We start from the raw sequence: 12,966 nt of genomic DNA, 5'->3' as shown, positions 1-12,966 counted from the left end.
TCAGGACCTATTTGCCAGCTTGTTTGCAGGTCAGAGTGCAAAGAATATAATGTCCTTGCAGACTAACACATTTTAAAAAATATTTATTTATTTTTATTGGAAAGTCAGATATATAGAGAGGAGGAGAAACAGACAGGAAGATCTTCTGCCTGATGATTCACTCCCCAACTGGCCACAACAGTCAGATCTTAGCCCATCTGAAGCCAGGAGCCAGGAGCCTCTTCCGGGTTTCCCACGCAGGTGCAGGGTCCAAAGGCTTTGGGCTATCCTTGACTGCTTTTCCAGGCCACAAGCAGGGAGCTGGATGGGGCGCAGGGATGCTGGGACAGGAACCAGTGCTCATATGGGATCCCAGAGCATTCAAGGCGAACACTTTAGCCACTAGGCTACCGTGCCAGGCCCTATACATTTTCATTCTTATCCTCACTCTCCTTCCTCAGTCCCCAGGAAAGAGCACCGAGTTCTGTTAGTATCTAATGCGTGGCTGTAGATCCATCTGCCTGAGCAAGAAGGCTTCTGAGACGTCTCTGCGCCTGGTCAGAGAAGGCGGCGCTCCAGGATGGCATTGTGCAGCACCCACACCCTCTTCCTTCCTTTGTTTCTCTCTCTTTCCCTTTGGCCCTGCTCTTTTTTATTCCCTTTAAGCCACCCACCCCACTCCCACCAACCCCAGCAAACCTTCGTTCAACTAAGGCCTTTTGGGTAGGGAGCTGGAGGTGGAATAGTGGATAATATGACTATTGACTTGGATTTCAAGAATTCAAATTAGGCTGTTTATGTTGTTTCAAAATGAGATATACAATCAGAAAAGAAAGCCTTTCATCTTACAACTTTATTAGCTTCAGAGATCTACATGATATCATGATGTTGTAAGCCCATCACAGTTTCAGGGCGCTCCCCTGAAGTACAGGTGCTGTAATGTAACCTCCAGAATGATGTGTTGTTGGAGGCGGGCCATTTGGGAGGCATTTAGGATTAGATGAGGTCATGAAGGTGAGACTCTGGGATGCCTTTAGAGGCTTTGTGAGGAGAGAGAGACCTGGCTGCACCCACCTGATCTGTCTCCCGATGCGGTGCCCTCGGCTGTGTCCTGATGGAACCAGGCAATGTTACCGTACGCTTGGACTTTCCGGGCTCCAGAAAGGTGAGTCCAATCAACTTCTGTGGTTTTGTGTGTGTGTGTGAATTTACTCAGTGTGTGATAATCAATTTTAGCAATGGAAAATGGACTGAGATACTCATTTTGGTATTGTTCTTCATTTATTTCGTGTATCAAGGGTCTCAGAAAATAGAACCATTGAGCTGTTTTTTAACTTCTGAGATTTGCTTTCAGTTGCCTCTTTTGCTTCCTGTCACTTTCTCTTCTGCTTTTTGCTCAAACCCACCAGTGGAAGGCATGATTGTTGCTTCTCGTTACTGCTACCATACGCAGTTTGTAATTTAAGAAGGCCATTTCCTTGATTTCCGCTCCCTGTGCCTCAGTTGTCTCCCCACTGATTTCCCCCATATCATTACAGTAGTATAGTCCTTCAAAAATAGTCATAAGTCCATCGCTCTGCTGTTTAAGTGTGTCATGACATGTAGGTATAGACAATGTGGCCACTGACTGTTAAAGATTAAAACAAAAAAGGAGTGGACATTTGGTATATTTGGTATTTGATACCTGTTAGGATGGCCACCCTTCATATTGAAGTGCCTGGGTGTGAGTCCCAGCTTCACTCCCAGCTGCTAATACGCCTTGGAGGTTCAAGTGATGGCTCAAGTACTTGGGTCCCTGCTACTCATGTAGGCAACCCAAACTGAGTTCCTGGCCCCTGGGTTAGGCCTGGCTCAGCCCCCGCCATGATGAATATTTGTGGAGTAAATCAGCAGATGGCGTTTCTCTGTCTACCTGTGAATTACGTTAATAATAAGTGAAATAAAGATAGATCATACTATCATAGGATAAACAGGCCCGCATCTGCTCATTGTTGGAACTCACATATAGAGTCTGAGTAGAACAAAGAGCGAGCCACTATTGTTCCCTTCAGTCGCTTATGGGTCAGTCAGCAGGTGTAATCCCTGCCTTCCTCAGAAGGAGCTGACAGTTACTGGCAGGTCCAGTGAGATTTGATTAAGTGACCAGACAGTTACGATTAAAAACAAACAAACAAACAAAAAACCTCCATATCAAGAGCATTTCATTGTAGGCACAATAGTTCAAAATCTAGGAAGAGTGTTAAGGTGATTACATTACACTGATTATAACTTGGTAATTTTAAGGTTTGTTTTTCAAATCTGAGGGAAAAAAAAATCCAGAATCTCTGGGCACGTCACATTCCAGGTCTATTCTTCCAGGGCCATTATGACAGATAACACTGCTTTGGCTATCTGAGGTGATATTGTTGGGCTATATGTATAGTGGTGTAAATATGGTTTAAGTTACCTATATAATTTATCATGGTTTCACTTTCTCTTTGCTCTTTATAAAACATGTACCAGGCTGTGATATGTGGGTTTTCAGAATACTTAGAAAGTCTGAAAAGAAGCTATTTTTAAGCATATCGTATCATTGTTTTGCTATATTTTTTTACATTTTTCCTAATGGGAATGAAAAGTTTTAGTCATTTTATTGGCAAGATGAGACTTTTTAATTTATTCTTAACTGTTATTTCTCTTTTTTTCTGAAAAGATGATTTTTAGTATGAGTAAGTTCAAAGCCAAAGTTTTGCTTCTAAACACAGCAGATTCATTCCTGCTTACTGATTAATTTAATTATCATTTTGTAAAAGTTTAAAGATAGCTCCTAATTTGTTTGAATTGTGCAACAGGTAGATTAAATAGAGAATGAATTTCAAAATAATTTAAGTCTTTCTAAAATAAAGTTTCAAGTTTTAATTTTTATTTCTATAAAAGTTACACAGCACTAGAATTTCTGTATACACTTCACCCAATTTCCTCTGATGTTAGTATTGTCTGTAACTAATATGTTAAAATAAAAGTATACAATTTTGAAAGATTTATTTATTTTTATTTGAAAGACAGAGGTACAGAAAGAGAAGTAAAGGCAGAAAGAGAGGTTTTCCATCTGCTGGTTCATTTCCCAAATGGCTGCAACAGCTGGAACTGAGCCATTTTGGAGTAGGAGTTTCTTCTGGGTTTCCCACTTGCTACAGGGCCTCCAAGCCATTGAGCCATCCTCTGCTGCTTGCCCAGGCCGTGAGTAGAGAGCTGGCTCAGAAGTGGAGCAGCTGGGACTCAAACTGCCTCCTAGGTGAGGTGCCAGTGCTATAGGCAGAAGCTTAGCCTACTGTACCACTATGCTGGCCCCCAAAATAGGAAAAAACAAAACATGGCTATATTACTATTGACTAAATTACAGAATTTCAAGCTCCCAGTATTATCCTTCTAGTACACCAGGATCCAGTCCAAGAAATGATATTTGATTAGGTTTGTTTTGGAAGTAGTATTCAGGAATGGAGAGAAATGTATAAGTAAAACACCAAAATATTTCTCATTCTGTTGAAGAAGCAACAAAGAGTGTGAGGATTCAGCGTAAAGCAAATTGGTTGAACTCCAGGAACCTGGTGAATCCTAGCACTTGCCCTTGCTAGGCTCTCTGGCTCTTGTGTCCAAACCTGTAACCGCATTGGATAAATTTAGGTACATGTTAAACTTTTGGCATTATTCCTCTAGCTGTCAATTCTCCCACCCATTGTGCCAATTACAGGCTCCAGAAAAGTTTTGTTTTCCTTTTTTTAAGATTTATTTATTTATTTGAAAGAGTTACTTGAGTTGAGAAAGATAAGAATTTGCTTGAAAGAGAAGAGCCAGGAGCCAGGAGCTTCTTCATGGTCTTCCACGCGCATGGCAGAGGCCTAAGCACTTGGGCCATCTTTTGCTGCTTTCCCAAGCCATTAGCAGGAAGCTGGATTAGAAGTGGAGCAGTTAGGACTACAACTGGCACCCACATTGGCTACAGGCACAGTAGGCGCTGGCTTAACTGGCTGTTCCACAGTGCCCAGCCCCTGTAGAATGCTTAAGCTTTATCAGTCCCTTAGAGCAGTGGTACAGTTCAGTGACTGACAGCATGACTAAGTATTCAAAGGAATTTCATGTTTTATTATCTTACTTGAAAGCACTGTCCCTCAAAGAGTTACATCAACTTGTACAGTTTAGTATTGTGCTATGCTCAGACCTCTCTCTTGAAGTCAGGTGGGGCCTAAAACAAAATGTTCACTGGTTCTGTATGAATGGTCTGTTTATCCTGTTTGCAATCACACTGAGAACTGACTTCCTGCTAGGAGGGGAAAAAAACCTAGTGTAATAGCTCTTTATGGGCTGTAAACTGGGCGGACAAAGTGCTTTGTTTTAGGCATGCTGGATCAGCTTGCCTCAGGATCTGAACTTCGGGTGTCCAGTTGGGGAAGCCCGGATATATGCACAGTAGCCTCCGCTCCTGATTCTAGCCTAGTAGAATTTATGTCAGAACCACTGTAATCTTCTGAGTCGCGTTATAGTATTTATTAAAGAAAGCATATCACCAAATGTGTTGTCACTTGCATTGTTGGCTAGTCATATGCCTATGATTTTTTTTTTAATGAGCTACCACCAAAAGAGCGGCGCCTTTTTGTTTTTTTATTTGAAAAGCAGCGCTACAGAGAGAGGGTGAGAGATCTTCCATTTGCTGATTCAGCTGGTTCACTCCCCCAGTTACTACAATGGACAGGGCTGGACCAGGCTGAGCTTCTTTCTGGACTCCCACATGGGTGCAGGAGTCCAAGCAGGGGGCCAATGCAGGGGACCAAGCATTTGGGCCATCTTCTACTGTTTTCCCAGGAATATTAGCAGTGAACTGGAACAGAAGTGGAACAGTTGGATCATGAACCAATGCCCGTATGGGATGTCAGCATCACAGGTAGCAACTTTAACTACTATGCTACAACACCAGCCCCTATACCCATGATCTTACCTACAGCAAAAAGCAATCTTCTAATGTGACATGTTGAGGGAAAATAATCAAATGCCTGAATGGAAGCTGGTCAAAAAATTGCTATACTAAGAAAAATCATAATAATGCAGAAAGGAAGTAGAAGAAACTACTTCATGTAGTAGCTGGGTTTCTAAAAAGCTAACTATAAAATGTTTGCTACTGAAATTTTGGTTTTAGTGCATTTTGGAGCCAGCACTTTAAAAGGTCTTTGGAAAGCCCAGTGTGGAGGCCTAGTGGCTTAGGTCCTCGCCTTGCATGCTTTGGGATCCCATATGGGTGCCAGTTCTAATCCAGGCCGCCCCACTTCCCTTCCAGGTCCCTGCTTGTGGCCTGGGAAATCAGTCAAAGACGGCCCATGGCCTTGGGACCCTGTATCCGGGTGGGAGACCTGGAAGAAGCTCTTGGTTCCTGGCTTCAGTTCGGCTCAATTCCAGCCATTGAGGTCATTTGGGGAGTGAATTATCAGACAGAAGGTCTTCTCTGTATATCTGACTTTGCAATAAAAATAAATCTTTTTTTTTCTTTTTTGTAAAAAAAGGTCTCTGGAGAACATGCTTTGATCATTCTTTATATCTTTTAGGTTTGTATTTTTTTTTTTTGTATTCTTGACCCACTTTTTTTTTGAAACAGTAGTTTTGTCTTGTAAGCTAAATAAGTTGGTCTTTGCTTTCTTAATCAATTTCTTTTGTTGTTACTATTTGCCTTGAGATAAAAACAGGGTTCTTTGCTGTTGATTTTTGTGATCTTTGTATTTAAATCCCTCTGCTTTGCTTTTTATTTTTATCATTTCCTTGTAAGACTTTCTGGTGAGAAGCCTAGGATTTTCTTTTTGACCTAGTTATCAAATCAGGGGAACACTTTTATGATAAGACTGAATATTTTTCTCCTGATAGTGAGAAAAATTGGAGTTTTAATGGGTGTGTAGGAAGGAAGAGATAAACTTGGAATCTGAGATGTCATCCCATGAAGACAGGACAGAGTTCTAGCTGCTAAGAAACTGCAAGGGGAACACTGAATGCCTGGGAAGTATGGTGGAAAAGGTGCCTGATATTGAGGAAAAGAAGATGGGAAGCAGAACTGGAACAAATTTGGATTTTCTATTGAAAATAACGTGGGGTAGCCTAATATTTTGCTCTCTTTTTAAATGATTTCATTTTAGTTTTTATGTTGTTTATGTAGTTGAGAAGGATGTGTGCTCATGTGGACCAGTGATTAGGGTGGAGAGGGTCAAGGAATGGGGGAAAGTATGTGAGATAAATGCTTCCTTCTTCTTCTTCTTCTTCTTCTTCTTCTTCTTTTTTTTCCTTCAGTGTCTGCAGGTGGGGTGGAAAGAAGGGGAGGGGATCACTCACAGCAGCCAAACCACAACAGTGCCCAGGGATGGCCACTTGATGTCATCCTAGGACCCCTGGTAGAGAAGAATGTTCCAAGGGTATTGCTTAAGTGTTTTTGATAATTCTAAGATGTTGTTAGCTTTGTTGCTCCAAGGTTGAGGAAATCTTTCAAATGTCCTTTGGCTGACATAGTTCACCTTAGTGTATCTACTCACCCAGATACTTGCTGTCAAACTTGGCCAGGAGAGTTGTTCAATCTCTCCTGCCCTCTGATGTGGTACTTGATGTCCTCTTCAGGTCTCAATGAACTGGCAGTTATGTCCCCAATGTGCATCTCGGCATGCCATCTACTGCACAGGCATCAGCAACTGAGGAGTTCCAGTCCTGATATATGCATTCCAAGGTTGGAGCACAAATCCTGTGATTTTCCCTGTGGTCGGAGTTTTGAGTCCAGTTCAATTGGTGGGTCCCCCAAGAAACATTGTCTGAGGTGACCCCAGACCTGAGTCCTCTGTGTGCCAGCCAGTACAGGGTCTGGCTTAGACTGTCACCTGCATCAGCTCCCCCCACCCCACACACACACTGGTGATTGCAGTTATCTGGCTAGTTCTGTCCCCAGCCCCATCTCATGCCCCAGCCTAAACCTGACCATCGTATATTCAGCCCTCACTCACACCAGCCAGAACTGCAGCCAAGTTGTGGCAACTCTGTGGCAACTCTCCCAGCCCTGGTTCCTGATCATTCTAGTATGAGTACCAGACTGGTCTGATGCATCCCACACCCCCCATTTAGTTCTCATACATACCCAATGGGTACTATAGCCTAGCTCAGCCTAACAGAACCCATTATACAGCCTATGTGTATGCCAGCAGGTGCTGCTACCTTGTTCAGTTAAGCTCCCCTTCCCAACCCCCCATCCTTGATTTTCATGCTCACCAGTGGGAGCTACAGCCTAGTAGAGGAGTGCCTACAGTTTCCCTACCAGACCCACTCCGAGCCCTAGATCTTGCACTTTCCAGATGGAACTGTGGTCCAGTCTGGCACAACTTGCACCCAGTCCCAGCACTTGTCAGCAGATGCTTTAGCAAAGCCTGACCAGCCTACACTTACTCTGGCTCTTGCTTGTGCCAGAAGTGCAAGTCTGGCTCTCCCCCAAACCAGGTCCAGTCTGGCTCTCCCCCAAACCAGGTCACTTGTAGGCCGGTTGGTGTTGTAACCCTGCCCAGTCTGGTTTGCCCTGATTCCAGCTTTCACACTCACCAGCAAGAGCTATGTCCCAGCAGGGAGGACCTCAAAACCCCCTACCAGGTTACCCCTAGGCCTGGGGTTTTGCTTGTGCTTACGAGTGCTATGCTGTGGCCCAGTCTGCTATGGCCTGCCTTGCCTTGGCATTTGTCAGTAGGTGCTGCAGCCTGGCTCTGCCTTGCCGCCTCCAGTTCTAGCTCATGCTGGGGTATGCTGCAACCTAGTCCAGCCTTGCCAGCCCCCAGTCCTGGCTCTAACGTGAATTGGTAGGTGTTGCGATCCAACCTGGCCTGTCCTTTACCTCATCCTCACTCTCTCATACCTGACAATGGGTGTTGCAGACTGGCCCAGCACAGGTAGCCCCCAAACCTGACTCACATGTATGCCAACTGGTTCTGTAACCTGTCTTGGCCTGGACTACCCTCAGCCTCAGCTCTCACATTTACTAGCCAGATACTGTGTCCTGACAGAGGAGTTCCCCAAGCTTCTTTATCAGGCCACCTCCCAGTTGCAAATCTCATGAGCACTGGTGATTGCTTAGCCTGGTCTGACAGCCTGCCTCCAGTTCTAGCATTCACTGGTAGGCACAGTGGCCTTGGCCGACTAGCCCACACCCATTATGGCTGTTACTGTTGGGTGCTACAGCCCAGTCCTACCTGGCCCAGCCTCAAACCTGGCTCTCAAGTGGCTCAGCAGCTGCTGTGACATAGCCCGGCTTGTCCCATATCCACTCTGGCTTTTGTGAGCACCAGTGGGTGCTGTTGCCTATCTCAGTCTGCCATACCCCTAGACCCAACCCACACACATGCCTGGGGATGCTGCAGCTATGTCCAACCCATCTGCCTTCCTGCTTTCTGTGCCATTCGGCTCTCGTGCTCACTAGTGAGAACTGTAGCCTGGCAGGAAAGTCTCTTTTACCTCCCTCGCCAGGCCTACTCCCAGCAGAAATCTTGCTTATGCCACTATTTGCACTGACTCAGCCTGGCATAGTCCACCCCTTGTCTTGGCCCTTGCTATCAGATTCTGACCTGGCCCAGTCCAGCTCACCCGCAGTTCTAACTCTTGGAGTGGATGCTACAGCCTACCCCAGCCCAGCCAGCCCCTATGCCCGGCTCTCATGCAAATAGGCGGATATGGCAGTCTAGCCTATCTTGGCCCACACCCCATCCTGGCTGTCACACATGCCAGTGTGTGCTATGACTTGGCCCAGCCTTGCCCAGTCTACCCGCACCGCCAAGCCAGCGCACACACATGCCAACAAGTGGAACAGCTTTACTTGGTCTAGCCCACACCCAGCCCTAACTGTTCATGCCTACCAGTGTGAACTACAGCCTAATAGGGGAGTTCCCCAAGTTCTCTCATCAGGCCTGCTCTCAGACCCAGATCACAAACATGTCATAGGGTGCCATGCCCTTGGCAAGCATAGCCTATCCCCCCAATCTTGGCTTTTGTGAGTGCTGGTGGATGCTGCATCTTGGCTGTGCCCCAAATCCAATTATTGGGTACATTTGTGGGTACAGCAGCCTGGGTCAACCTGGCCTACTTGCAGCCCCAGTTCCCATGAATGTTGGTGAGTTCTGTGGTCATGTCTAGTTCAGCCTGTCACCACCCCCAGCTCTTATACAAACCAGCAATTATTGCAGTCCCACAGAGATGAGCCTACAAATTCCCACACCGAATCTGCTCCTAGATGTGATTTTCTCCTGCTTTGGTTAGTGTCATGGTCCAGCCTAGCACGGCCCTTCCCCTGCCCTGATACTGATGGGTACTGTGGCCTTGTCTTGCCAGGCACGCATCCAGTCCTAGCTTTTGTATGCACCAATGCTAGCAAGCCTAGCCCAGGTCTCCCACATGGGCAGGATTCCTGGTCTGACCCAGTCAAGTCTTCCAGTTTTCTCCCTCCAGGCCACCCAGTCTCAGCCCCTTCTCTTGCCTGCAGTTGCAGTGGCCTGGTCCGTGGAAGTTTCCCTGAAGTTATTTTTCACCCATTAAGTAGTTGCTCTGCAATCCCCAGCTCCCACACATCCCCAAACTGCCCTCCCTGGGCAATCTGCAGTCTCCGGGTGTACAGCCGAGTAGGCGAGTCCCTGGATCTGGTCTCCTGGCAGTGTGCTAGAATTCTCATTATAGAGTGGCTAGTGACAAGGAGTGAGAGGTGTAAGGAATATACACAGAGCCCCGGGTGGCGGGGAGGGGAAGTAAAAAAAGTTGGTTCCAGTGTGATAGCCTAGTGGCTATATCTTTGCCTTGCATGTGCCGGGATCCGATATGGACACCAACTGGTATCCTGACTGCTCCACTTCCCATCCATCTCCCTACTTGTGACCTGGGAAAATGATTGAGGATGGCCCAAAGCCTTGGGACCCTGCCCCTGAGTGGGAGACCCAGAAGAAGCTCCTGGTTCCTGGCTTCAGATTGGCTCATCTCTGACCATTGCAGCCATTTGGGAGTGAATGAAAGATCTTTCTCTCTATCTCTCCTCTCTGTAAATCTGCCTTTCAAAAAAAAAAACGTGTGTCTTTAAAAAAAAAAGTTACGGACCCCAGCATGGTAGCCTAGTGGCTAAAGTCTTTGCCTTGTATCCTTGTATCCGTCAGGATCCCATATGGGTGCTGGTTCGTGTCCTGGCTGCCTCACTTCCCATCCACCTTCCTGCTTGTGGTATATGAAAGCAGTAAAGGATGGCTCAAAGCCTTGGGACCCTGAACCCTTGTGGGAGACCTGGAAGAGGCTCCTTGTTCCTGGTTTCAGATCGACTCAGTTCTGGTCGTTGCAGTCACTTGGGGAGTGATCAACAGATGGAAGATCTTTCTATCTCTCCTTCTCTCTGTAAACATGACTTTCTAATAAAAAATAGATAAACAAATCTTTAAACAAACAAATAAACAAAAAAGTTGCAGGAGGGGGCTGGCACTGTGGTGTAGTAGGCTAAACCTTCAGTGTAGCACTGACATCCCCATATGGGTGCCAGTTTGAGTCCTAGATGTTCCAGTTCTGATATAGCTCCCTGCTTATGGACTGGGAAAGCAGCAGAGGAAGAATCAAGTACTTGGGTATCTGTATACACATAAGAGACCCAGAAGAACCTCCTCTCTCCTGGCTTCAGAGTTGCCTAGCTCCAGCTATAGCAGCCATTCGGGCAGTGAGCCAAGAGATGAAATAGCTTTGTCTCTCCTCTCTGTAACTGCCTTTTAAATAAAAAGGAATCTTTCAAAAAATGACAAGGAAACAATGAGAAAAGCGTTTTCACATGTTCGGCATGGGAAAGTGCACTCACAGCGTTTTAGGTTCAGTAACTCAAATGGAGAGAAGAGGGAACATGGGAAATGGAATTCTTAAACTTACTGTGAGGTGTTAACTGGGCATGTAAGTGCAAAGCAAACTCTGAGTCCTGTTGCCCAGTGCTGTGTTGGCTATAGGCACTGTACTGAACATTCTCTTAGCAACATATATGACTATTGAAGCCATTGGATGCAAGAAGTCAAGTGGATAACTTATATGATTTTTATGTTAGAAGAACAATTGAATTATCATTAACAGAATGCCAGTGGACAACGTAAAATATGTTTGTTTTCATGTATCTACTGTCTAAGAAGTAGGAAGAGGATAATCAACTTGAGCTAACACGTCAGATTTCTATGTTCTTGCGCCTTTTAGTGGCATCTGTCTCTGGGTTTTCCTAGCATCCCTTTGGATAAGCACACTGTTACCCCAGTTGCAAAGTATTTCTGTTATATGGTTTAGTTCATGGGATGAAAGAGTATGAGAGACATATTTGTTATACAAATGAGAAGTCTCTTTAGGAATTTTGCCAGTTATCCAGAAAAATACCCTTGTTCTGAGATCTTCGGCTATAAAATGAGTAGAGGTGTGGACTGGAGGCACATGCTGCCACCATGTGGAGCAAATCAACATGAAGATGATGTAAGTAAGATGAAGAGTAAGTCAGCATGAAGATGGAGCAAAGTAGAGACAGACAACGTTAGGATAGGTAGGGAATGGGGGAAAATATCCACACCCTTTACCTATTCTAAGAGATCTTTGTGTAGGTGTCTACTAACCTCTTTTATTATTATTTCAAATTTGTTTCATTTATTTGAAAGGCAAAATTTCATAGAGGAGAGACAGAGGGACACACACACAAAGAGAGAAAGAGAAAGAGAGAGAGAGAGAGAGAGAGAGAGAATATCTTCTATTTTCTGGTTAACTCTTCAAATAGCTAGAACAACTGGCAACAGGACAGGCTGAAGCCAGGAGCCAGGAGCTTCATCTCAGTCTCCAGCGTAGGTGCAGGGGTCCAAGGACTTGGGTCATTTGGTACTGCTTTCCTGGGCTCATTAGCAGGGAGCTAGATTGGAAGTGGAGTAGATGGGATTAGGTTTGATGCCCATATGGAATGCCAGTGATACAGGTGGCAGCTCAACCCATTACACCTTAATTCTGGCCCCTCTAATAGCTTCTTACTGTAGGAGAAATGGAGGTATGACTTGTCACAGAACCTGTTTTCCTTATCAGAAGTAACCAAACCCTCCCAGGAAATCTATATTGATAGGAAAATGTAATAGCAACCTGCATGGGACTTCTTAAGTAATTTGCCTATAGACAACTTTCTGTACATTCCACTGCCTTGTATTACTAATTTGCACTACCCAGTTTATCTGTTGTTACAGTTGCACAATAGTTTGGGTGCCTCTAAGGTTCCTGCAGTAAAGGCTCAGTTACCAGAGTCGTGTGTTAATGGATTGAGAATGGAACTTAATCCACTTAACATATCTGAATGTGGGTCCTTAGAAAATAATTAATTATATTGCACTGGGTGTTTGGGGTAAAGCTCCCATGGTTAAGTCATTGTGGCTTCATAAGGGGCTGTGTGTTGGACAAAGGAGGAGCATGACATGTTCGTTGTATCAACTTGCTGGCTTGCATGGGCTCCATTGTCCACACATGCTCCACCAAAACCAGTCCCTACCTGCTTCAGACACCAAACTAACAAAGCCATTTGGTCTAGGATTGTGAACTTCCAAAACTGTGAGCTCAAATAAACCTTTTTTTAAGTAACTTTTTTCAGTTCTTTGTTATAATGATGAAAAGTTTTTACCTAATATACTTAGAAAAAAGTGATGAAGTAGGAAGCCTCACTTTTCACCAATATGACAAAAAAGAAAAAAGCTTTTTCTTCTCCTAAAGCCAAAGCCAAAGTGAAGGCTTTGAAGGGTAAGAATGTGGTGCTGAAAGGAGATTCACGCACATGAAAAAAGATCCATATGTCATGCAGGGCACAAGACACTATGCCTCTGGCAGCAGTAAGAGTGCCTGCAGGAGAAACAAGCTTGATTGCGGTGCCATCATCAAGCTCCCCTTGAACATCGGTCTGCTTCGAAGATGATAGATAATAACAACACTCTCCTTTTGTTT

This window comes from Ochotona curzoniae, unplaced genomic scaffold, assembly GCF_017591425.1.
Source record: "Ochotona curzoniae isolate NIBS_2020 unplaced genomic scaffold, NIBS_Ocur_1.0 scaffold_2476, whole genome shotgun sequence".
NCBI lineage: Eukaryota > Metazoa > Chordata > Mammalia > Lagomorpha > Ochotonidae > Ochotona > Ochotona curzoniae.
The sequence above is the reverse complement of the archived record's forward strand: the minus strand, read 5'-3'. Positions refer to the sequence as shown.